Genomic DNA, 27,822 nt, shown 5'->3' on the forward strand with positions numbered 1-27,822 from the left:
ATTGTGATGGTGCAATGTTTTTGGATTTTTTTTATGTTGTTTGGTTTCCTATTTTTTATTTCAAATTTAGAAGTTCTATTTTGCATTCTGAGAGACATATTTTGAGACATTCTATTTTCTAGATTTTGCTCCAAGCACATCCCATTTTGTTTTTTGCTTTTCTGCATTCAGATGAATATCTTGGTTATTTCATGTCTGGGGATCAATTTTTTTGTTTTAGATAATTTTTCATGGGTTGTACTATCTATTGTATCAGCCTTATTTCTCTTTTGATCTTTGTTGGCATCCTTTTGTAGTATTTTTGCAAACACACTAAGATAAAGCGCCACTCTATTGCATTTCAAGATCTTGGGCATCTTTGTGTTTTGTTATACTTGCACTACATTATAAAGTACCTTTGGGGGTTTCATGTTGGCCATACTCGCCATCTTCCTTTGTCAAGTGAGTGTTCCTTCCATGACATTAGCCTCATGATGTGTCAATGACACATGCCATTATAGGTGATTGTACTTCTTTTGCACTCTTGATTTTCATGGTTCTTCTTTCTAGAGGAGATATTACATTCAGTTTCAATGTTCATGTCTTATCTCTCAACATTATAGGGGGGTTATATTGGTTCAATTTCTTTCTTGGTTCAATGGAGTGAGCTATGTATTTAATATTTGACCCTATGTACTAGGTGATTGCAGTGGCTAGATACCTATGCATTTCGATGAGATGGATCATTTACCATATAGAGATTCTTTCATTCCTATTTTTGGAGTCCATGAAGATATCTCCATCTTTAATTGATCAGCTCTTCAGACTTAGTCTTCTCTATCTGTTCATGTCCTATACAGTGGAGGTTCTTCAGATCGATAGTTTGGAAATGTTTGCAACTTCATGCTTCAGAGGTGTTCTTCGTGATCATCCTTTTGTTCCTATCTTCTGGAACATTCTTTCCATCTCTTTTGGAATAGGATTTTTCCCAAGTGGTTTTCTCTATTTCTCCTTTTTATAGAGATTTGGTTGTGCTTGGGTACCTCATTAGGCCTTGTTGTCGGGACCCAATTTTCTTTCTACAATAGTTTCTAAGTTTTAAGCTACTCCCTAAGTTTATCTCAAGGGGGAGTTAGAGTAATAAGATATTGCCTTATTAATTAAATCATTTTTATTTAATTATTAATTCACTTATTATCTCTAGTTTACTTAAGCTAAACTTTAGGCATATAATAATTAATTCTTTTATTAATTATTATCATGCAACCTAGATTTTACCCTATTAGGGTTTTGATCTCCTTTTATAAGGATTGATTTGTTTGTAATTTTATTTATTCACTTTTGATAGTAGAAATCTATCTTTTTTCTCATGAAGAATATCTCATCTATGGATCTAGCTATTCAAGCCTCCATAACTTTTTGCTTCTCTCTTTTGTGACAGGTGTTTGCATGTAGGTGATTCTTGAGAGTTGTGGGGATGATCTTTCATCAACTTCAACAAAGAACTATTATCTTAGAAGCAAGAACATTGTGTTGAAATAGTAAAAAAAGTGCTTGACATGAGAGGTCCACAAGTGAGGGTGTTGACCATTCTTGAAAACTTGAATGTTGAAATGAAAGATATTAATGATCAAACAACTATGCCAAAGTTACAACACATTATGAAGTTGATAGAGGAAGATATTCAGAAGTTTAATAATCAAAATTTAAGTAATGAGAGCAAAGGAGAAGGAACAAATTTAGAAAGAGAATGAGAAGGAGTGGCTATAGAAAGAGATTACATGATAGAAACAACCTTTAGATGACATAGAGGATATTATGAGACCCACTCGATAGAATCTAGGAAAGTATTATGGTAGCTACTATGACATTGGAATCACTTGCAAGTGTCTTTGAGAATTTATAGTCCAAATATTAAATTCTTATAAGAGTGTATCAAGTATTGGCACTATCTGCCCACCATGATCCCAAGTATCAAATTCTTATAAGAGTGTTTCAAGGTTGGGAACTACTTAAACATCCTTTGCATGGTTTAGAGGTAATGCCATTGTGGCAGAGGCTTCTACAAGGGAATGAGCCTCATGATTATGACATTTACATAGAAGCTAAACTTGCTTCTTCAACTCCTTACACTCAACTATTTACTGAAGTTATTCTTCAATTCCTTGCATATGCAATTTTATCACCTTGGAAAAATGTATTTGATCTTGCTAGCTGGGAATAATTGATTGTTCATTTTATTGTACCTAATCTAATGATAGTTCTATAGGAATTTCTAATCAACCTAGCTAATGAGAAACTAAATCCATTTAATTGGTTATGGCTAGTTTCTTTCTAAAAATATCTACTATGATATGATTTTGTAAAATTTCTTGCAAACTCCACCAATTTTTCCCAGTCTGCATTATTTTTGTAGAGGATCTTGAGGTAAGTCACTTAGCATGAGTTGAGTGATTATACATATGTGCTTTGTGCATTTTATTCTTGTGATATATCTCTGCATTTTGTTGTTGTGCCCTTGCTCTATAATTTTGTTGCCATGTTGTGCCCTTGCTCTACAATTTCGTTTCCATGTTGTTCCCTTGTTCTACTACATAAAAAAATTTTTATCCCTCATTTCCTCTTTCCCTTTAAAGAGGAAAAGTTGATGATTAATTTGAAGAAGTGTTGTTTTATTCAAGAGGAGATTGTGTATTTTGGGTTTTTTATTTTAGCTAATGATTTGAAGATGGATTTTGAGAAGGTTAAAGCAATTTTGGAATGGCCTACACCTAAAATAAAAAACCCCAAATACACAATCTCCTCTTGAATAAAACAACACTTCTTCAAATTAATCATCAACTTTTCCTCTTTCAATCTCTGCAATACTTGTCTAACATGTTCAAGATGTTCTTTTTTAGTCTTACTGAATATTAGAATATCATCCAAATAAAGAATCACAAACTTACCCAAGAATCTCTTTAGGCATTCATTCATCAACCTCATAAAAGTACTAAGTGCATTAGTCAAACCAAAAGACATTACCAACCATTCATACAAACTATCTTTTGTCTTAAAAGTAGTCTTTCATTTATCACCTTCTCTAATTTTGATATGATGGTAACCACTCTTCAAATGAATTTTGATAATATACTTTTCTCCACTCAAACAATCCATTATGTTATCTATCCTCAGCATAGGAAACCTATACTTCTCTATGCTCTCGTTAATAGCTCTAGAATTAGTAAACATTCACCATTCTCCATTCTTCTTAGGTGTTAATACAATAGGTACAACACATGGACTTAAACTTTCTTTGATCAAGCCTTTCTACAACAACTCATGCACTTGTATGTTAAGTTCTTCATTCTCAATAGGTGTTAACCTATATGGTGCTTTATTCGAAAAACTAGCTCTAGGAATTAGATCTATACAATGACTAATACTCCTTACTAGTGGTAAACCATAAGGTATATCCACTACAACAATATCTTTATACTCATTCATCAATTCTATAATTTCTACTGGCACTCAGTCAATACTGCCAATTCCTATTATCACTCGATTACCACTGATTGGTACTCAATTAGCACTATTCTTTTGATACTTGGCTACTACTGGCATAACTCAGTGTCCTAGGGATTATAGTAAAACAGATTTGATTCTTCTTCATTTCCTTTTCAAATTGATTTCCATTAACCATGCAAATTCTCATAGCAGTACATTTAACCTCATCTAGACTTTCAATCAAAGGCAATTATATTTTCTTTTTCCCATTCACCCAAAGAGTATATTGATTCAATCTTCCATCATGTATAGCATATCTATCATATTGCCAAGATCAACCCAATAGAATATGACAACAATCCAAATGCATAATATAACACAAAACTTCATCAAACTAATGTCCAATCTTGAACTTCACAATACATTGTTCACTTACCAATATCTTATGCTCATCTTTGACCCATGAAACATGATAGGGTTTAGGATGCTCCAACCTCTGTAGTTGCAAATTTGTAACCAATTCTTCTAATGCTAAATTTGTAGAACTTTGACTATCAATGATCACCTTGCAACATTTTCCAACCATCTTACATCTGATCTTAAAAGGAATTATCCTTAGGATAGGTTCATCATCATTTCCTTATTACATAATGTTCTTCTCACCGTCAAATTTCCTATAGCCTCGGGTCCACTTGATAAACCCTCAATTTCTCCTGTAACACAACATTTGTGTTACCTTGCCAAATTTTAGAAGATCTACACTCAAAATATGTATGCCCTTCTTTACCACATCTAAAACAATCACCACAAAAACTACCTCTAAAATAAGAATAACATATTCCTTGGCAAGAACTAGTACCTCCTCGGTAGGAATCGCCACCTTTCCACTCAGTCTTGCCTTTATCATCATTCTTCCATTCATATTTTCCCTTATACTGCACAAAAATGTTAAATCTGCCACCTTCTTCATAAGATTTACCTTTGCCTCTTTGGAATCTACCACCTCTACCTCTTTTTCTTTGTTCATGCTTCTTTGTTAATATCTCCTTAGCTTTCAAGGCATATTGATATGCTTCCTCCACACTTCCAATTTCACAAAACTTATCTCATGTTGAATTCCATATCTCAATCCATTTATGTACCTTACAATTTTCTCAACATCATCATCCACATGTCTAGATTTGATATCCAATCTATAGAATTCCTCAGTACATTCCTTCACATTCATGTCTCTTTGTCTCAAATTTTGCATCTTTCTAAAAAAAATAACTTGATAATTAGCAGGAAGGAACTTGTTATTTACCTTGTTCAACATCTTTGCCCAAATCCTGATCTTCTCCTTTCCTCTCCTTTGTCTATCAATTTGTAAATGCTCCCACCACTGTGTGGCATGTCCTTTCAAACTTGTAATTGCAATCTTCACTATCCTATTATTAGGAGTGTTTTCATGCTCAAAGAACTTCTCAATTTCAAAGAGCGAATCTCATACAACAGTGGTATGTAATTTTCCATCATAAGGAACAACTTCACCAACATGTTTTGAATGTGCCCTAGACAATACTCTCAACAACCTTGCCTCATCTTTATCTTCTTCAAGCTCTAGATTAGGGTTTGGTGCTACTACTTCATCATGACTCACATCATTAAGATGTGCTCCTCTTCTTTGGGTTATCTCTACATCATCTAATCTAGCTACAATTTGTCTCAATGTATCCAACATGACAATATTTGCATTTCCTCTACCTCAAGCCATCTTTACAATCAGGCTCCTACAAGATCATAACTCTCTACAAATTATAGGTCAAATCTATAGATCTACAACCCTACAACCAAATTCAATTAGGGTTCTACATGATCCAATCTCCACAAGGAAAAACCTCAAGCTCTAATACCAACAAATGTAGGGAGGGATGAAGAATTAGGCCAAAGGCACACCTAGCTATCCAAATCACCTGCAAGAGTAAACACAACAGAAAACAAACACCAAATAACCAAAAAATTAGGAGATAGAGGAACAAATGCTCTCATAAATTCATCAAGTAATAAAATACATGCTAACTATAAGGCCTTTTGGGTTATGAACACATTACAATTCAATTTGATCCACAATGATCAAGCACCATATTTCAGCTTGCTTCTTCTCTTTATACACTATTTTCCTCTTGCTTCCATTTCTTAAGACTCTACCAAAGACCTCTTAAATACATGCATGACCACATGTCATCTTGCTACAAATACCAACAACTAGATCCTTATATTAAATGCTAAAGCAAGCCACAATTCAGCTCTCCAAAAATATCATTCACGAAATTAAATGCAAGGTTAGCTACATTAGGAAACTACATGCAGACAACTTGGTAAAAAAATAATCCATCAAAAGTTGTAACTTGGTGAACTCAGTGATACTTGGCAACGAAAGAACTTAGAAAGAAAGCTTGGTGACCAAAGCATAACTCAACAACCACAAAGAGCTTGACAACCAGAAAGTATGGTAGCAACTATGAACTTAGAAAATGCTAAGAGACTCGACATAACTTGAAAATGAAGGGAGAGCTCGGCAACTAAAGAAAGCTTGACAACACCTGCAAACTTGGAAAATGTAAAGAAACTTGGCAATGTAGGACATAGAAACTAAAAAGCAACTAAGAAGAAGGAAAACATGTAGGATATGAACGTAACGCAGGATGCTCCTTCATCAATATGACATCCTTGCTTCTTATAATTTTACAATTTTCAAAATCCTAAAGCCTATAACCAAATTCATCAATTTCATATCCAAAAAATACACATTTCTTTGACTTAAGTTCCAGCTTGGTTCTTGTTGTCACAAAAGTTTGCACCCTTTTCCAAAGTTTTTACCTAAGGACAACCTTGTGAAACATGGAAATAGCCTCCAAGTTGTGGGACTTAAACTGTGAGGTTGAGTCTCCAAAGAAGGCCGACTTCCTTTACTATTAGGGTGCACCTAACTATTCTTGGAGAGGAAAAGGGAGAAGGAATGCATAGAAATTAAATCTACCTATTCTAACGTAAGGGGGTGATGCACCAAAATAGAGCGTTCAAACCAATCTCTGCACATACATGCACACTTGAACAATCATGATACCAAAATATGTACACATCTACACTTTTTTAAATCTAACAATCACATGTAGATTAGAAAACTCAAATAAATGACACAAGGAAGAAGAGAATTCACTTATATATCATTCATAGGCCAAAAGGAGATACGGTCATGCAAGATTGTAGATATCCAAAATACATTAATGAGATGCAAGTAGGTTTTGCACAATACATCAATGGCTGGAGGAGATAAGGTAGAATGTCATATAGGTTCAGAGGTAAAGGGAATTTATAGTGAAATTGTAGAGCAATATCAAAGAAAACAAATAAAGAATTGACATTTACAAAGATTACAAAATCTGCCTTTATAGCTTAGGCATAACTGAGATATTTTCTAACTAAATTTACTCCACAACCCCTACTATTAAGAACAATCACATAGATTGGAGAAAATCTGATATTGGCAAAATTTTAAATACAATAAAATCCAATCTTTTACCAAAATAGAGCCCTAAGAAGATAAAAATTAGTGCTATTAATCATTCTGACCAAGGTAGATAGATAACCCAGAGTGGTGGAGTGTTTTTCTTCATTGTTTCTGACCCTGCATTCAATTGAGAGTGGTTAAAATCAATCATGAAGATCAAATTGTGTAGAAAACCCATCTCTCTTCCATAGTTGGCTTGATAAATCAGCAAAAGTCAATAGGTCAACCAAGTCTTGCAACCAATATGGGCCATGTGGGCCAATAATCTTTTTTTTTTTGCCACCTCACAAAGTCTCCATGTGGTTGACCATCTTACCTTCTAACTAACTACACCTTCTCTCAACTTAACCATGAACTATTCAAGAAGTTGTGATTTACCACTATGTTACCACCCAAGCCCACAAGGACACATGTCCTTTGGGTGCTTTCCTGCAATGTCTAAAGTTGTTGGAATTCCATGATGTGGGAAAATGTTGATCATCAATCTATGGAAGATCGATGATCGATGAAAATCTATACTATCACTACACCTACCTTTTACCTTTTGGGCCAATAGACCACTCAGCATGACCTTGCATCCAATTAGAACCACATTTAAACCCTGGTGGCTCCACTTTTCCATGCGCCAAGTAGGCACATTACCACTTTCCTTAACTTTCGGGGACTTCCACAATGCAATGAAGCATTATTCATTGATCTTCTTGAATTTGACAATGAAAACAAAATTGGCTCACCAATGTGCTCTGACAACCTTTCTACCCTACGACCCATAATGGAAATAGGCCCCACATGCCATGCATTGCATTGTCACTTCCCCACAATGTTTAAACATATCGCATCTTCACAAAGTGGGCAAGTGCCTATCATTTCTCTATCTGATTCTGGATGGCCTAGAAACATGCAACAAACAACTATCCATTTCAATACCTTTGACCAATGACATAACACCAATCTACTTCCATATGCCAACATGCTCTGACAACCACCAAATAATTTTGCATTTATTCAAAAAGAAAGGTGATGACATCACTGGATCCACATGTCAACAAAGTGCTTGCCTACATTGTCTAAACATCTTGCAATTCCATAATGTGTTAAAGCATCCATCATTGATCATCTTTAATCTGATGGTGGATGGAAACATGCTATCTAGTAACAACCTATGTCACTACCTCAGCCAATGAATTGCCTTCTATATGCCAACTCGACTTATAGCTTCCACCTTGTCTACTATAGCCCACTAAAGAAGTTTGACTCATGAATCCACATGGTAGTGAGGTACTCCCCAACTTTATGTAAAGGATGTTTAGTTCAAAGAAGCAAGAAAGTGCCTGCCATAGATCTATGCAAGATCTGGTGGCGCAGAAAATTATAGGAGACAAAAATTAAACTTAAGAAGATATAGAAATATTATGGGGTTTTAATTTTATTTATTTCATATTTCAACGACATTTGAATATTATAAAAAATTGGGAAGTGGCCATTATCTTTTAAATTCAAATGCAATGATTTTGGTGGCAAGGTAAATTTGGCCAACAATTTTGATGACTCAGAGGAGATGCAAGCCAACTATGCATAAAACTAGTGGCCTAAAGCATCCATTGCACTATAGAGTCATAAAAAATGTGTATATTTTACATTATGAAACCCTAACCCTACCTCTATAATAGCAAAATACTAAAAATCATGCTTTTGACTACAAAACAAGAACTCTATAGCTTCAAACTAGGAAACAAAACTCTCTCAGACTTCAAAACTTCAAAATTTCAAAAGAAACCTGGCCATCCCACAAAGAGACAACCTATGCTCATGCACTTCTTGGAAAATAGGAAAAAACTAAAAATAAAAACTACTCTACTATGTACAAGTGTTTACATATATGCAAGTTTAAACAAACTCATCGACTGGCTTGTTGAAGTAGCTCCCTTTCCTCACCAGTTGATTTCTTCTTTCATACAAAAGGGCAGCTAAAAATGATAGAAATAATGAAAAACATGTTGCTATATGGAACATCTCCTTCCCAATGCTGAAAATTATGAAGCTTTCTAGACTAGGGTGTTGCCTTGTGGAGCAAAACATACTTGCTCTTCTTTGTGATCTTCTTGCTCATGCTTAGGTATAAGCATGACTGTGGGAAACTTTCTAAATTTTTGTAGAGCTAGGTGCCTTACGCGGCATCCTATTGATGGTGTAGGGGCAAAGGAATCATCCTTGACCATTTGATTATGCTCTGCAATGGTAGTGTCTTGTTGGTTTGGAAGTGGCTCCTCCTTCTATGAAGAGAGAATCTCCACATCTTGCTCATGATGCTCATGAACCACCACCTTGTGAGCTATTGGTATGGTGCAATTTTCCACTTGTTGTTCTAGTGTAACATGCTCCTCATTTATAGGAGATGATGATTCAGTATCTATGGGAGAGTAGATAGCATCCAACTTATCAAAAAGATCATCCTCATCATTGATCTCCTCTATTGCATTTGCAAAGACATGTGTAGGTTGAGGGGAAAACTCATGCAGGTTAGCATATTCCTCCTCAAGGATAGAGCTATTCTTGAGGCTCTCTTTTCTATCCCTCACATCGTAGAGGGTTGTTTGCTACAAAATATGGTTCTCTTCTTGCTCAACTTGTAGTAGATCCTTATTCTTTGGAAAGGTTTCAAAAGCCATGCTTTGTTCCTTGAAAGAAGGAACAACCTTTTCTCCTTCTTCTTCTTCTTCCTCAAAAAAGGAGGGGGGGCTCTTTAGATAGTAGGATTGGCTCCTCTTCCTTTAGCTCAACAACTACCTCCTTGTTCTTCTCAGCAAACTACAACTCCTCCTTTTATAGCTTTGTGGGTTTGTATTCACTCTCCCAAAACTCCTTATTTGGATCATCAGTAGTCCATGCAACTAGTCCATCCTAAAATAGGGAAATAGTGATAGATCCCTGGGGTCATGACCAATCCAACTCTTTTTTATAGGGGGTGGAGGGGTTATAATAGCAGGCTCTTGTGAGGGAGGGGGCTTCCTAAAGCTTAGAATGAAAAATTTGGGAGAAGGGGTTGCCTTTGCTTCCTTGGTTTGAAAATGAGCCAAATGTAGCCTCATTTCCCCCTCTCTTACTACAAAAACTCGGCTTGCAAGATTCTCCTCAAAATGTCTCTGTCTCTCCCTCTCTTCTTCTTTCCATTGCATTCTAAAGGGAACATGATGAGCCAACTCAAAAATATCATAAACCTTAGAAACCATATTGTAAACAAAAGGGTCATCTTCCCATGTCTCCCCATCATTTTGAAACTCTTCAAAGAAAATAGTCATAATGAGTTTAATGTGAGAAAAATCCCCATAATCTATATCTGGGTATGGATTTTCAACATGGCTAAAAAATCTTCCAAGTTCAGCAAACTTGAAAGCCAAGCTATCTAAGTAATCATAGAGTAATCCTACCTTTCATATGCGATCACTATGAGGTTCCAAGAGATATTGGGCGGGTTGATGTAGGGAGTGAGAGGGATGAGGAATAGCCTCTTCATGATATGGGGGAAAGTGGGAAGGATCTCTATGAAAAGACCCATGATAAAGCATTCAATTAACTAATCTGATAGAAAATCCTAAAAACATAAAAGATCAGAGATGATCTTTACACATACTAGCACTTGGTCTAAATGAAACCAAAAAATACATAAAGTCTCTAAGGTGTTGAATGAATTCCTCCAAAGGCTAATGGCACTAAGAGTAACACCTAAATTTTTAGTGAATAAGATTGCAACTGGCTAACTAGCAAAATTATGAGGATGAAATCTACTCTATCCCACCGAGTGTGCCAAAAACTATTGTCACAAAAATTTTCACCCTTATCCAAAGCTTTTACCTAAGGACAACCTTGTGAAACATGGAAACAACCTCCAAGCTATGGGACTTGAACTATGAGGTTGAGTATTTGGAGAAGCCCAACTTCCTTTGCTATCAGAGTGCACCTAACTATTCTTAGAGAGGACAATGGAGAAGGAATACATAGAAAGAAAATCTACCTATTCTAATGTAAGGGGGTGACACACCAAAAGTGTTCAAACCAATCTCTGCCCATACATGCACACTTGAACCATCATGACACCAACATATATACACATCCAGATTTGTTTTAATCTAACAATCACATGTACATTAGAAAACCCAAATAAATGACACAAGGAAGAAAAGAATTCACTTATATATCATTCATAGGCCAAAAGGAGGTACAATCATGGAAGATTGTAGACATCCACAATACACTAATGATAGGAAAACAAGTCTTGCACAATATATCAATGGATGGAGGAGATAAGGTAGAATGTCATATAGGTTGGAGGAAAAGGATTTTTACAATGAACTTATAGAGCAATATTAGATAAAAAAAAGAAGAGTCGACGTTTATAAAGATTACAAAATCTACCTTTATAGCTTAGGCATAACTAAGATATTTTTGAGCTAAATTTACTCCACAACCACCACCATTAAGAAAAATCACACAGATCTGGAGAAAATCTAATCTTGGCATAGTTTCAAATACAATAAAATCCAATCTTTTACAAAAATAGAGCACTAAGAAGATAAAAATCAATGCTATTAATCATTCTGACCAAGGTATATAGATAACCCAGAGGTGGTGGAGTTTTTTCTTCATTATTTTTGACCCTGCATACAATTGAGAGTAGCTAGAATTGATCATGAAGATCAAATCATATAGAAAAACCATCTCTCTCCTATAGTTGGCTTGACAAATCAACAAAAGTTAATAGGTCAACTAAGTCCTGCAACTAAGATGGGCTACATGGGCCAATAATCTTAATTTGTTTTTCCATCTCGCAAACTCTCCATGCGGTTGACCATCTTACTTTCTAACTAACTGCACCTCCTCTCAACTTAACCACTGACTATTCAAGAAGTTGTGACTCAACCATGATTTTACCACTATGTTACTACCTATGCCCACAAGTACACGTGTCCTTTGGGAACTTCCCTATGATGTCTAAAGTTCTCACAATTCTGTGATGTGGGAAAGCATTAATTGTTGATCTACAGAAGATCAACAATCGATGAAAATTTGTACTATCAGTGCACCTACCTTTTACTTTTCAGGTCTGTTGGAGATCTAATTGAAAAGCTCATTGTTGTTGAAGATCAAAGAGGGATATTGTTGTAAAAGAATGTTTTGAATCATTATTTTGTCATTGATGTCAAACATGCTATTTGTAGGGATGATATTTTCTTATAAGATCCAATTACTATCACTTAGTTGATTGATGAAGAGGATTTGATCAACAATATGTAACAAGAGCACCTAAGAGAAAGGTTGAGTTATGATGTTGTAATGAAGTGCAAGGATCAGTTAAGACAATGTTTAAGTAATGTATTGATGACATACTCAAAGATACAGAGGTTGGTCACACTTAGAATTATTGGAGGAAGAAGTTGTAACAAGGTTGACATCAAAGCTTGAACTAAGATCATTAGTGGGTGTCGAGCAAGTTAGTTGAAGCCAAGAAAATTCTCAATAGAAGTCGAGTAATAGAAATTTCTAGTTTTTGCTAAGTAAAGATCAGGTGTCGAGCATCAAAAAAAATTTAGTTGGTGCCCAGTGATCTTCAGGTACTGAGCATTAGAAAAAACATAGTTGATGCCAAGTAACACAGTATGTGCCAAGCACCAATATTTCAATAGTGTCGAGCTATGACATTATTTCAAAAGATGAAGATTCACCAAATCTAAGCCAACATAGTGGTTACATTGAATTTTTTGAATGAGTTGGAAGATGAGGATGATGAGTTGGTGGCATAGAATCCTATGTAAACTATTTTTGGGCAAATTCTAAAAGATTATTCAAGAAGTTTATAGAGAAAATAGAATATAGGTTAGATGCAATGAATCCTACCTAATCCATGTGAATTGAAATTGAAAAATGGAAGAATCAAGTAGGAAAAGGTACTCCAAGACTTCTATTTAAAAAGTCATACACCAAGAAGCAAAGAGCTACTGATACCATTGCTTCTAAAGAGCCAAATCTGTGAAGTAGTTAGAAGGGTGTCAAGGAGGAGACATCTAGGAGAAGGAAGAGCACAAAGGCTCTACTTCTACAAGTGGTCATGAAGATATGATTGCACTAGTACATTAAGTGTGGAGACTTAAGGAGACAAAGCTTGAAAGAAAGGCAAGCTGTCAAGAGTTGCAGAGATTGAAGGCTAGGCAAGGGTATGAGCTAAGAAGTGATTTGAGATCTGCAAGATAAGTTGTATGTTGTATTCAAGTCAAGATTTTCTAATTCTCTCTAGCAATTGTATTCAATCTAAAAATCCTATGGTAGGTTGGCCTAACAACCATTTGTAAATCCTTTAACAGGGTGACATTCCAAGTGAATGTTCTAAAGTCCTCTAACCAGGCCCACTTCTAACAGGGTGGTTAAATCTTGTAACAAGGTCACATTTAATAGTGTGTTGTAAACCTTTAACATGATAGGCCTTTCATAGAGCATCACTTCATAAGAGTGAGAATTAAGTAGCATGTTATTGGTGGTTTTTTCAAAATTGGGTTTCCATGTAAATCACTATGTCATGTGTTGATTTCTTATGTGTTATGCTTGCATGTTGATTTACAGTAACTTGCTTATTAGATAAGTTAAAGCTTGGATGAATGAATGGTTGAATGGGTTTGCTACACTTAGTGAAAATTTTGAATAGGACATTTGGACCTTGAATAACTAATTCACCACCCCCCTCTTAGTTATTCTAAAGCAATTCTAACAATTGGTATTAGAGCCATCTACTAATTTAGTTTCAAGGTACTAGGAGTAGAAAGATCAAGGACTGGATTATAGAGAGGCATTTGCCCCTATTGCAACAATGGAAGGAGTAAGAACATTACTTGCATATGCTGCATATAAATGTTTCAAAGTCTACCATATGGATGTGAAGTCTACTTTTTTGAATCGTATACTAGAAGAGGAAGTTTACATAGAAAACAAGAGGGATTTGTTGATGAGAAGAACAAGGACATTGTCTACAAGCTACACAAAGCACTTTATGGATTGAAGCAAGCACCTAGGGCATGGTATGAGAGGTTGCACAAATATCTTGTGAAGATAGGATTTGAAAGAATAGATGACAAAAACAACTTGTACATCAAAATTGAGGAAGGTAAAGACATTTTGATATCAGAAATCTTTGTTGATGATATAATATTTGGAGGAAAAGATGTTTTATGCAAATATTTTGTTGATCAAATGAAGCATGATATTGAGATGTCAATGTTTGGAGAAATCAAATTTTTTGTTGGATTACAAGTACATTAGTTTAAGTATGGCATATTTTTAACTCAATCCAAATACATCAAGGAAGCACTCAAAATATTTGGGCTAGAAGACTCAAAAATAATCAGCACACCAATGGAAACAAGCCATAAATTATCCAAGAATGATGAATCTAATCTAGTAAATTAGACATTGTATAGGTCAATGAATGGAAAACTGCAATATGTTCTACATAGTAGACCATACATTGCATTAGCTATTGGAATAGTAGCAAGATTTTCTGCAAACCCAAGAGAAAATCACTTAATGGAAGTGAAGAGAATATTGAGATACCTGAAAGAAACTGATGAATTTGGTTTATACTACAAGAGGAATGAGAAGTTTGAATTAAAAGCCTACACTGATTTAGATTGGGGAGGTAACATTGATGATAGAAAAAACACTAGTGGAGGAGCACTTTTCTTAGGAAAGAGGTGGATTACATGGACCGACAAAAAGCAAAGCTGCACCTCACAGTCCACTACTAAATCTTAATATGTGGTAGCTGCTATAAAATGCACCAATATATTATGGATCAAAAATTTGCTACAAGGTATGAAGGAAGAAGTAGATGAGCTTGTGACACTTTATTGTGATAATACAAGTGCTATTAATATATCAAAGAATCCAGTAATGCATGCTAAAACTAAGCATATTGCAATCAAGTATCACTATGTAAGAGAGTTAGTGGAGGACAAATAAGTAAAGATGGAATATGTTAGCTTAAAGGAACAAATTGTTGATATCTTCACAAAAGCACTACCTAAAGATGTTTTTGAGTATCTTAAAGGTAACTTAGGGGTGATACCCTAGCTAAGGCTACTTGAATCAAGAAGCAAATATGCCTTGCATCAAATAAGCTGAATGTTGAAAATTTTATACATTGATGCAAAGAATGTTTACTTTGGGATCCATGCCTAAAGTACTAGAAGTACTAAAATTTCAAATTAGTCACAAGCAAGGTGATAGAGGCAAACATTGAATAAATTTGTAAAAGCTACACTTGCATATTAAAGATGCTAATATGTCTTTGGCATTGTTGTTAGAGAGGGAGAAGTAGAAAACTAATCAACAATTGTTGAAGATAAAGAATCAAAAAAGAGGGAGAAGATGTTTAAAACTAATCAAAGAAGATAGAAGGAGAAGTTGTAAGATGTTGATCAGAATAGCAAAAGTTGAGCAATACTGAGGGAGAAAGACAAAGAACAAGGATACAATAGCAAAGAGGGAGAAGCTGAAATGAAGCAATTAGAATAGTAGAAGAAGATATGATGTTACAATTTACTTTCTAGCATTTGACTCACTATTCTAACCTAGCTACCATTTGGTTGAATAGTTTAGTCTGATGGTTGATCAGTTTGGTTTGCCATCAATGCCAAAGAGGGAGATTGTTGTAAAAGAATGTTTTCAATCATTGTTTTGTCATTAGGGATGATATTTTCTTATAAGATCCAAGTACTATCACTTAGTTGATTGATGAAGAGGATTTGATCAACAGGATGTAACAAGAGCACCTAAGGAAAAGGTTGAGTTATGATGTTGTAATGAAGTGCAAGAATCAACTAAGACAATGGTTAAGTAATGTATTGATGACATGCTCAAAGATATAGAGGTTAGTCACACTTAGAATTATTGGAGGAATAAGTTGTAACAAGGTTGACTACAAAGCTTGAACTAAGATCATTAGTGGGTGCCGAGCAAGTTAGTTGAAGCTGAGAAAATTCTTAGTAGAAGCTAAGTAACAAAAATTTCTAGTGTATGTTGAGTGATCTTCATGTGCCGAGTAAAGATCAGGTGCCAAACATTAGAAAATTTTTAGTTGATGCTAAGTGATCTTCAGGTGTCGAGCATTAGGAAAAACATAATTGATGCCGAGTAACACAGTATGTGTCGAGCACCAGTATTTCAATAGTGTCGAGCTGCTGCATTATTTCAAAAGATGAAGATTTTCTAAATCTAAGCTGACATAGTGGTTACATTGAATTTTGTTAATGAGTTGGAAGATAAGGATGATGTGTTGGTGGCATAGAATCCTATGTAAACCATTTTTGGGTGAACTCTAAAGGATTATTCAAGAAGTTTCTAGAGGAAACAAAATATGGGTTAGATGCAATGAATCCTACCTAATCCACGCAAATTGAAATTGAAAAATGGAAGAATCAAGTGGGAAAAGGTAATCCAAAACTTCTATTTAAGATGTCATGGACCAAGAAGCAAAGAGCTATTGATACTATTACTATTGAAGAGCCAAATCTATGAAGTAGTTAGAAGGGTGTCAAGGAGGAGACATCTAGGAGAAGGAAGAGCACAACGGCTCTACTTCTATGAGTGGTCATGAAGAGATGATTGCATTGGTACATTGAGTGTGGAGACTCAAGGATACAAAGTTTGAAAGAAGGGCAAGTTGTCAGGAGTTGCAGAGATTGAAGGCTAGGCAAGGGTATGAGTTGAGAAGTGATCTGAGATTTGCAAGATAAGTTGTATGTTGTAGTCAGGTCAAGATTTTCTAATACTCTCTAGCAATTGTATTAGATCTAAAAATTCTATGGACTTAGGTTGGCCTAACAACTATTTGTAAATCGTTTAATAGGGTGACATTCCAAGTGAATGTTCTAAAGTCCTCTAACTAGGCCCACTTCTAACAGCATGGTTAAATCCTGTAACAAGGTCACATTTAATAGTGTGTTGTAAGCCTTTAATTGGGAAGGCCTTTCATAGGGCATCACTTTAGAGGAGTGAGAATTGAGTAGCATGTTACTGGTGGTTTTTCCCAAATTGGGCTTCCACATAAATCACTGTGTCATGTGTTGATTTCTTATGTGTTATGCTTGCATGTTGATTTATAGTAACTTGCTAATTAGATAAGTTAAAGCTTCGATTAATGAACAGTTGAATGGGTTCACTACACTTAGTGAAAATTTTGAATAGGACATTTGGACCTTGAATAACTGATTCACCCCCCCTCCCCCCACCTTCTTAGTTATTCTAAAGCAATTCTAATAGGGCCAATATGCCAATCAACATGATCTAGCATCCAACTGGCACCACATTTGGACACTAGGGGCTCCACTAGTCTATGCGTCAAGTAGGGGCATTACTACTTTCCTTAACTTTTGGGCACTTCCACAATGTAGTGAAGCACCATCCATTAATCTTCTTGCATCTGACGATGAAAACAAGACTAGCCCACCAACATGCTTTGACAACCTTTCTACCCTATGGCCCATAATGGAAATAGGTCTTACATGCCATGTTTTGCATTGTCGCTTCTCCATAATGTTTAAACATATTTCATCTTCAGGAAGTAGGAAAGTGCCTATCATTGATCTATCTAAGATTGGATAGCCCAGAAACATGCAACAAACAATTGTCCATGTCAATACCTTTGACTAATGATATAACACCAAAATGCCTCTATATGTCAATATGCTCTAACAACCACTAAATGATTTCACATTCATTGAAAAAGAAAGATGATGACATCACTAGATCCACATGTCAACATGGCACTTGCCTACATTGTCTAAACATCTTGCAATTCCATAATGTGGGAAAGTGTCCATTGTCGGTCATCTTTGATCTAATGGTGGATGGAAACATATATTCCACTGACAAGTTGTGTCAATACCTTGAGCAATGAAGTGCCTTCCATATGCCAACTTGATTGATAGCTTCCACCTTATTTTCTATGGCCCACTAAAGAATCTAGACCCATGAATCCACATGGTAGTGAGGTGCTTACCCACTTTATGTAAAGGTCATTCAATTTGAAGAAGTGGGAAAGTGCCTGCCATAGATTTGTGCAAGATTTGATAGCGCAAAAAATTGTAGGAGCCAAAAAGTAAACTTAAGAAGATATGGAAATATTATGGGGTTTTAATTTCATTTATTTCATATTTCCATGGCATTTGAATATTAGAAAAAATTTGGAAGTGGTCATTTATCTTTTAAATTCAAATGTGGTGATTTGGTGGGAAGGTAAATTTTGCCAATAATTCTATTTTTAGAATCTATATTTGTAAATACTTCACAACTAATGATTTTGAGAAAAGAATAATTCATCTTCTTACTAGTCCATTCTTCTTCTAGAATACCACAACCCAAAGGAGTAGTGTGACCTCTATTAATCAAATATACAACAATATTAACAACCTCTTCCTACATGTTTAAGGGAAGCCTAGCATGAAACTTCATGCTTCTTGCACGCTTCACGATTGTCTTGTTCATGCATTCAACCACTCCATTTTCCTCTTGAGTCCTTGGAATAGTTTTTTGTCTATGAATATTATTAGTGGATAAATAATCTTCAAATTCATAACTGAAATCTCACAACCATTATCAGATCTAAGACATTTTAATCTTTTACTAGTATCATTTTCAACCAAGCATTTCCATTTCTTAAAAGTTTGAAATACTTCAAATTTATGTCTAAGGAAATAAACCCATACTTTTCTAGTTGCATCATTAGTAAATGTAACATAATAATGAGGGTCACCAAGGGAATATATCTAAGCTGGTCCCCATACATCTATATGCATAAGCTATGATTTATTATTTTTCTTTTCCTTCCCATTCTTCATGAAATCACTCTCTTTTGTTTTCCATAATTGAAACTTTCATAGAAATCTATATTGACACATTTAATACCTAGTAAAACTTTCATTGAATGAAGTAATTCCATACTTTTTACTCCTATGCCCTAGTCTTTTGTGCCATAGTGCTATATTAGAATCTACAACAACTCTTTGTTCTCCTTGCTCAACTTTAGGAACTGTCCTTGAACATTCATTTTTCTTTGAAACTGTCATGCCCAAAATTTGACAAGGAAAAAACACAACTAATTTTTTTTAAAGATACGCTAATGTTTATAATATAGTTGAATATAGTCGCATGTCTTGATGTTTAATCTGAATGGGTTTACACTAATCTCAAGTTGTGGTTATTCTTTAATGGTACTCGTTATGACTAAATTTGTATAAGTTGCATTCTAAGGTTACAGGTTGCATCAAATATTTGAGTATTGCCGATTGGTTTGAACTTTTGATAAGATAAGAAGATGCATAATCTATACTTTGACTTGGAGATGTTAAAGGTTAGCTGATAGGATGAAGATTGTGCCATTCAAAATCAAGATTCAAGTTTTCTATAGTAGGTGGCCAGACTGACTATCAATGTTTGCAATACTAAGTTAAGATGATATTTTGGTTGTAAATCCTTCACCTTCTATATTCTAATTTAAGATATTTCGCAATGCATGTAAAATTCAATTTTTATATTAATGTAGTTGGAAAGATCCTAAGGCTTATGAATATGGAAATGTTTAATACATATCATAAATGTTTTGGATAGAAGTTACCTTATCACATACATGCCCTTCCAATCTATATATATATATATACATACATACATACATATTTAGATATTTCAATTATTTATTTGGTTATGACTTAAGTTAATTATTCATTTATTCCTTTTCAATTTGCCAAATTAAACCACCCCATATCTATCCAATACAACCCCATTGACCTAGATTTTCTTGATAGTTCCCCACACTACCTTAAATCTTCCCAACCAATTTCACTAATTCTTTTTTATTTTTATAACTATTTTTCTCTAAATATGCTAACATTAATAAAAAAAAATACATTAAAAATTTCACCATTCATTAAATTCAACCTTGGTAATTCCTGCATTCACTAACTAACTATCCCTATGTTCCTTTTATTGATTTGACCATTTCATAACATAAAATGACAAGTACAAATATATATATATATATATATACATATATATATATATATACATATATATATATATATACATATATATATATATATGTATATCTCTATCTATATATACATGTATATCTATATATACATGTATATATATATATACATGTATATATATATATACATGTATATATACATATACATATATATGTATATATATATGTATATCTATATATACATGCATATATACATATATGTATATGTGTATATATATGTATATATATATATATACATATACATATATATATATATAGATATATCTATATATATACACATATATATACACACATACATATACATACATACATATATATATATTTACATATCTATATATATATATACATATATATACATATATATACACATATACATACATACATACATACATACATACATACATACATACATACATACATACATACATACATACATACATACATACATACATACATATATATATATATTTACTTACTTACTTAATTGACTTCTATCCCCTTTAACCTAAACTTAGTATTCCACATCACTATTTTTTTTTTCCCCATTAACTAGACCTATACATGTTCTTCCACAATGCAACTACTTTTTAAAAATATTTTAACACAACCCCCTTTTCCCATTTTCCTAAGTCTACCCACTTCCACTCCAATCAAGTGGAATGTCAAATTGCCCATCCTCAAGGATGCCTAGGGATCCACCAAAGGCAAGTGGATGTGGGTTGTTCATTATATGCAAATGTATTAAAACTTTTTTCAAAAAAATTCTTGAAACATTCCATAGTTTCCCCACTTCTTTCTAGGCATGGGTGGTTACAAAGTTTTAAGGCTTCCACTTTTACATCTCCCCAAAACTAGGTGCCTAGGGAGAAGGTCAAGTCCATGTCAGATCAAGGCATATTTTATTATCATTTTCAAACATTTAAGCCAACCCTTATTTACTTGGCTGCCTAGAGGGACCACTATTCACCTTTTTTTTAATTGGGATTTTTATTTTGTTAGAATGAAGACAAGGGTACACCTAGGTAAGAGAGAGATTATGTTGGAAATAAACAAGTATTATCTTAATTTATTTTGTTGATCTAAATTTAAGATTATAATAATTATTTCCTTGCTTTTTATATATGTATATATATATATATTTTTGTTCACCTTATAATTAATTTACGGATATTGTACTTGGTCCCTTTATGTTGAATTAACTTCTTGTAAGGCAATAGTATTATGTTGGGTGAGTAAATGTTCTTTTTAAAAATAAAAAATAAACGTATGGGTAGAAAATGTATATTTTATTTGATTGACTTTATTAGAGGAGAGGCTTTTGTTGAGTTGTCATACATTTTCCAACAAGCAAATATGCACCTACAATCTTCTTTTGAAGTTCAACTTTTGCCTAGTTTTCTTCTTGCATTCTCTACAATTGTTTATACTTGAGTTGATGAAATTGACATTGTATAATGCATTACACTATCTATTAAATCTAGCAAGCTAATATATTACTCCAAACAACTAATATAATACCAACAAAATCTAACTGAAAATACTCTAATATGAACATAAATGGAATCTCTTTTTCTCATATTTTCCATGAACATTAAGTATTCAATTTACATTGTTAACATCCATTTCATGACTATATCTATATATGAATACATTAACTATTCATTACATACTATACAACTATATATGAACTAATTTTTATTACACAATGCATCTAATTATTTTTATGAGCATTGGGAATAGTAGAACAACAATGGATAATCTTATTTACATCATACTAATGCCTACAATGATGCCTAACTCTCCTCTTCAATACATTCCTATCCAAGATTATGAACCAACATCAATACAATAAATCTTTCTTCCATGATCATCTCAACTTACATGCAACAATTATCAAGCATGCACATAAGGTGGTGAAATCACCATATCAAGATATACAAATGGAGGGACCTTTTTACAATACGTAGGTGATTCACAATTTCTTTAATGACCAATGAATGAGAATAATAAAAAAACCCTTACAACACAAGCTAATTAACATAACAAGATGGAGTTTGTTTCTCCATTTCAACACACTACAATAGAGTCCTCTCTCCTATGCAATGAATATACTACATGAACTCCAAGTTTCCAAGATTATCAAGTAAAACCTGTAAAATAGAGACAAAAATGGGGAACCATGGAGGCTCACCTCCCAACCTAGGCCTCCAAGAGGCCACCCCATAGAGGTTGGGGAAATAAGGAAAATAGTTGCACACCTTCACATTCACATACCATGCAAACTATAACAACACAAATTCAACTCAACACAATACAACCCATCCCAAGGCTTGTACATAGATTCTACCATAGAATCAAAATATAGGGTGAAGGTGGTCTCTCTCCATGAGGATAATTTCAAATCCATGAATCACATAAATTCACATATTATCATAAGTAACATGCCCTTTCAAGGCTTAAAAATGTCTTCCTTCTTCATACAACTCCTTATACCTCCCAAGAATGCAAGTAAACATGAAGACCATACTCCACTGAAAACATAAAAATCATCTCCACACATGGGAGAGTTTTATGAACTACATGGGTAAGACCAACTAACCCCTTCACCCAAGCATCTCTTCCCTCCCAAGGGTGAGCGATGCTTCACACCCATTTTATACAAACAATCAACATGAACAAAAACAAGATTCAAGAAAGAAATCTCATAAACTTCTTACATTCAACACACATACAACAAGATTCTTCACAAAACCACATCTACTCCATAACAAATATAAAATGCAATGAAGAAACACTATATCAAATCTATGATGTAATGAAGAGAAACCATGGATAATGGGTACTGACCTTACTTCAAGAAATGGCAATAAAAGTTGTAGTAGAGCTCCTTATCCTCTTCCTTCAAACCCTAAAGGTCTCTAAAGTTAGAGAGTGGTCAAGTGAGTTTCTAATTTGGCCATGCCCCTATATATGACTCCAATTTTCGGATTTAATATAAAATGCATTCTTTTTGGGGTCTACTAGGTCTTCTAGGCACCCTAGTGGTCACTATTAGCCCCCAAACTTAAAGTATTATCATGGATAGGGTTTATTTTCATCACAAATTCACCTTATAGCTACTTTTGGCGCTCACAATGCTAGGTAAAGTCCATTTCCAAAAATTTTATGGGCAACCCTTGTTTCCCTTACTAAATCAAGGCAATTAAATTTAATTCTTAATTAATGAATTTAACTTGAGATAAGTTGGCTACATGATCCATCTTCAGAGAACATGTCATTTCCACATAATGAGTACAAGTGTCAAGTGACACACAAAATTTCACTGTACATCACACATGACATGTTTTGAATCTACTCATGAAATACATACTACACACATACATCTCACGTTTACAAAATAAACACATCACAATGAGGTTTATGAATCTTCCAAAGATTCACCTTGGCAATGTCATATTAGCATGTGTTTGTACCTTATTTTCCCATTATGTTTCCATGGTTCAACTTTTCTTGCACACTCAAGTGTCAGTAGTCCAATGAAAATAGTATAGAAGTAAATGTATATAGGCACAAAATGATCCATTATCACATTAACAGACATAATTATTTTCCCCTTTCTAATCATTTTCATAAGTATTCAAACATTGAAATATCAAAATATGTGTATTAGCATTTATCTTAACTTAATGTAACCAAATTAACATTTTAAATATCATCACAATCCTTTCTATCATAATAATGAAATATTGTAGTCATATTTATTGAATCATTTAAACAATTAAATGGATCCTAGAATATATCATAAGTGAAAATCATTAATATGCAAATATGTTAACTAGTATCCTTTTATCACATTATTAGGTGTGTGTCCCTAGGGTCTATTTCTTAGGTCATTAGAATACTTTCATAATTATGTCATCATGGTTTAGAACCAGTCCTTGAATACAACCTTTATTGTTTTTTGACATTACAATCTACATTCCTTGTTATTTCTCACAAGAGTAAATGTTAATTCCTCTTTCCTAATTGTCTAGTAGATCATACCTTGAATTCCTTGATCAAGTTCCCAGCTTGAACATATTGAGTCTCATTTCATGTGGTCTTATCTCATCAACTGCATAATATTGAATAGGGTATTAAACTTATAATATTCAAAATATATATCTGTCCCTAACAGAAACCCATAAATCATTCTAAGTAATGAAAATGTCAATCATGACCTAAATTAACTCCTAATCACATGCATTCCTTACAGTTTATAATTAGGTATAGGTGTGGGCCTTAAAGAAACCATTAAAGTAGAAAGAACAATATGATTTGTACAATGATATGAGGTGTCTACTTTCACACCTTTTTCTAGTACAAGGGAACCTTTTGAAACCTTCCAATTTTTATGATTAAAAGTAACTACACAACCCACATCACTACATTGTCTTGCTAAAATTAAATTCCTACTCAGTCTTGGAACATGTCTTACCTCATGTAGTAACCAACGATTCTCATTCTATAGCTTAATCTTAACTTTTTCATCTCCAACAATCTGACAAGGTTCATTATCCCCCAAATAAACAAGCTCAAAATCTCCTTGGAAATAATCAATAAAATAACCTCTATGGAGTATAGCATGAAATGAAGCTCCAAAATCTAGAACCCAAGAATCATCAATAATTTCTAAAGAAGGAAGCAAATAATACTCTTGAGATGTTTTAATTACCACATTTTCCTCCTCCTTCCTTTCTAGTTTATCTCCTTCATTATTATTTCATGTCCAACAATCTTTCTTCTTATGCCCTAGCTTCCCACAATACCAACAATCTCTTGGTCCTCTAGATTGAGACCTCTTTCCCTTTGATTTTCCTCTTGATTTCCCATGATTTCTAGAATTATTTCCTCTCTCAATCATTCTACCTTTTCTTTATGAGTTAAAAGAACTTCCTAATGTAAATCCTCCTGAGGTTTTCTTAAGAGTTTCCTCACTAAGAATAACACCAATCACATCATCAAATTTTAGGGTATCAGATATAGAAATAAAATTACACAGAGCCACTACCAAGATATTCTAGCTCTAAGGCAAAGATTCATAGAAGATAACTAACTAGTACCTATATTAAACTCATTTAAATGATCTAAATAGATCCACATTCTATTAGCTTTATATTAAATAAAAGCTTCATGATAAATATGTTGTTTGAAGGAGAGGGATTTTCATACAGTTTGTCTAGACTCTACACCAACTCTTCTATTGTCTCCTCTTTTGTAATGTGAAATGTCATTGATAATGCCAGACATAATTAGATACTTCCAAGTGCCTTTCTATCTAAAATTTCCTAATCCTCATCTATCATAGTTGCCCATTTCTTGGCTTTTCCTTCCAATGAGTTCTATAAATCCTTCTAATAAAGATAGTCTTCCATTTTGATTCTCCATAATTAAAATTTCTACCCATTAACTTCTCAACGTTCAACTTACCCTCTCTTTTGATTGGTCCCACTCAACTGTGAAACATTCCTTGAGAGGATAGCTCAAAATAATGACAATAGTTTGGGCTAAAATAGAGAGACTACCAACTTGGCTTTGATACAACTTGTTAGGATTAACTACAGATAGAAATAACAATTATATGAAAACATAACCAATGTTAGAAAATAATAAATCACGAAAGAGAACACTAGACACAAAGATTTAACATGGTTCACCCAATCCCTAGGCTATGTCCATGAATAACAAGTCCAATATTTTTATTATATAGTGATTACAATATGCAATCTCTTATAACTCAAGATCACTAAAAGAAGCTACAATCTCACCATACATTATGAAATCCCTAACCCTAATCCATGTTATACAAGATTTTTTGACTTACAAAATTAGGGCTAGAATATGTCATCCAATAGAAAAATAGCAGCCGACATCTTTTAAAATATAAATTATTTTTTGCTTTGAGGGCGCTGCCCCTGAAAACCCCCTCAAGGGTGTTTCCCCCTGACCTCACCCTATACTATGATAGGGAATGCACTTGGGGCACTGAACCAAGACCTCATAAGGCATCTTTCCCTTTGACCCCATTTTGGGGGTATTTCCCCCAAACCCTCATAGAAATAATCTAGGGGGAAAACATGTCAAATAAAACTTTGAGTCTAAATAGGATTCAAATAGAGACACTTGACTGGTATGAGATTTTGTATAAGGATATCCAAATTTTTAAGTTCAAAAATTATTCTTGGATATTTTGATTAGAGGTGATGCCATCTTTGCAAAAAGGTAAGGAATGGTTCCCCATTCTTTTGTTTTATATTTGAAAAGGTCTAACATAGTCACCTCATGTCTAATTTTGTAGGCATAATGTGTTACAAACATATTAACTACATCATTAAAAGACTTGATACTAGGTGGTATCTTAGAAAATCATTCCATAGCCTTGCCTACCAAAATTTGTGAAAATAGCCTCATAAGATAAGTCTCATCATGAGCTACTTCAATGCAGGAAACATAGAATTTTCTAACATGGTCTTGTTTATCTGTATTCGCTTTGTATTTATCAAATTTAGGAATCTCAAAATGAGGAGGAAATATAATCATGAGCACACTTTTTTCAAAAGGGTATGGACATATGTCTTCTAATGTATACCTCTTGGATGAAGATCTAGTTTTAATATCTTGGATTTTTTGTTGAAGCATTTAGATATGTTGTACCAAAGGATATAATGATAATGTATTTCCATATAAGGTATTTTGTTGAATATTGGTTCCTTAAGGGTTTTGAAAATGAGTGTTCATACTAGGAATGCTATAACTTTGTAGATGAGGTCCCTAGAATGTTGGATTTTATTGTTGTAAAGGACCTGATTGAACATATGGTGCAAGTATCTATTGAACATAACCTTGAGAAGAAACATGTTGAGGATAGCCTTGTTGTGTAATACCTTATGGCATCATCCCTAGTTGATAAGAACCTTGATATGTTGATTTTTGTTGTTGTGAAGGACCTTGTAAGGTTATGTGTTGTGGACTAGGATCTTGTTGGGTATAACCTTGTTGAGGAGGTCCTTGTAAAGTTACAATTGGTGGATTAGGACATTTTTGGGTATAACCTTGTTGAGGAGGTCCTTGTAAAGTTACAATTGGTGTACTAGGACCATTTTGGGTTATACCTTGTTAAGGAGATCCTTGTTGGGTTACACCTTGTTGAGGAGATCCTTGTTGGGTTACACCTTATTGAGGAGATCCTTGTTGGGTATAACCTTGTTGATGAGGTCCTTATTAAGTTAAAATTGGTGGATTAGGACCTTGTTGAGAAGATGTTTTTTGGGTATAACCTTGTCGAGGAGGTCCTTGTAAGGGTAAATCTTGTTGATAAGTATGTATCTTGTTGGATTAACCCTTTGGATGTTGAACTTAATAAAGGACCTTGAGAAAAGGGACTTTGTTGAATGGGTCCTTGTAAAGATACAATATTTTGTTCCAAAGGATCACCTGATGGTAAAGGACATTGTGAGGTTCAACCAGTTGAAAAATATCTTGTGGGGTTAACCTTTATTGAGGGGGTTTCTTGATCACTAGAATTAGTCCTAATTTGATTGAGATCAAAATTAATAAGAAGTTTGACACCTTATTTTGCGAGTATCATGAAGTATATCTCTTTATCTTAGTTTAATACCATTTCCATTGTCTTTTGAAACCTAACATCTTTCATGGATTTCTTAATCTCTTCTTCGGTTGG

Source organism: Cupressus sempervirens, chromosome 4, assembly GCF_028749045.1.
Source record: "Cupressus sempervirens isolate cs-2001-9-10 chromosome 4, ASM2874904v1, whole genome shotgun sequence".
Classification (NCBI taxonomy): Eukaryota; Viridiplantae; Streptophyta; class Pinopsida; order Cupressales; family Cupressaceae; genus Cupressus; species Cupressus sempervirens.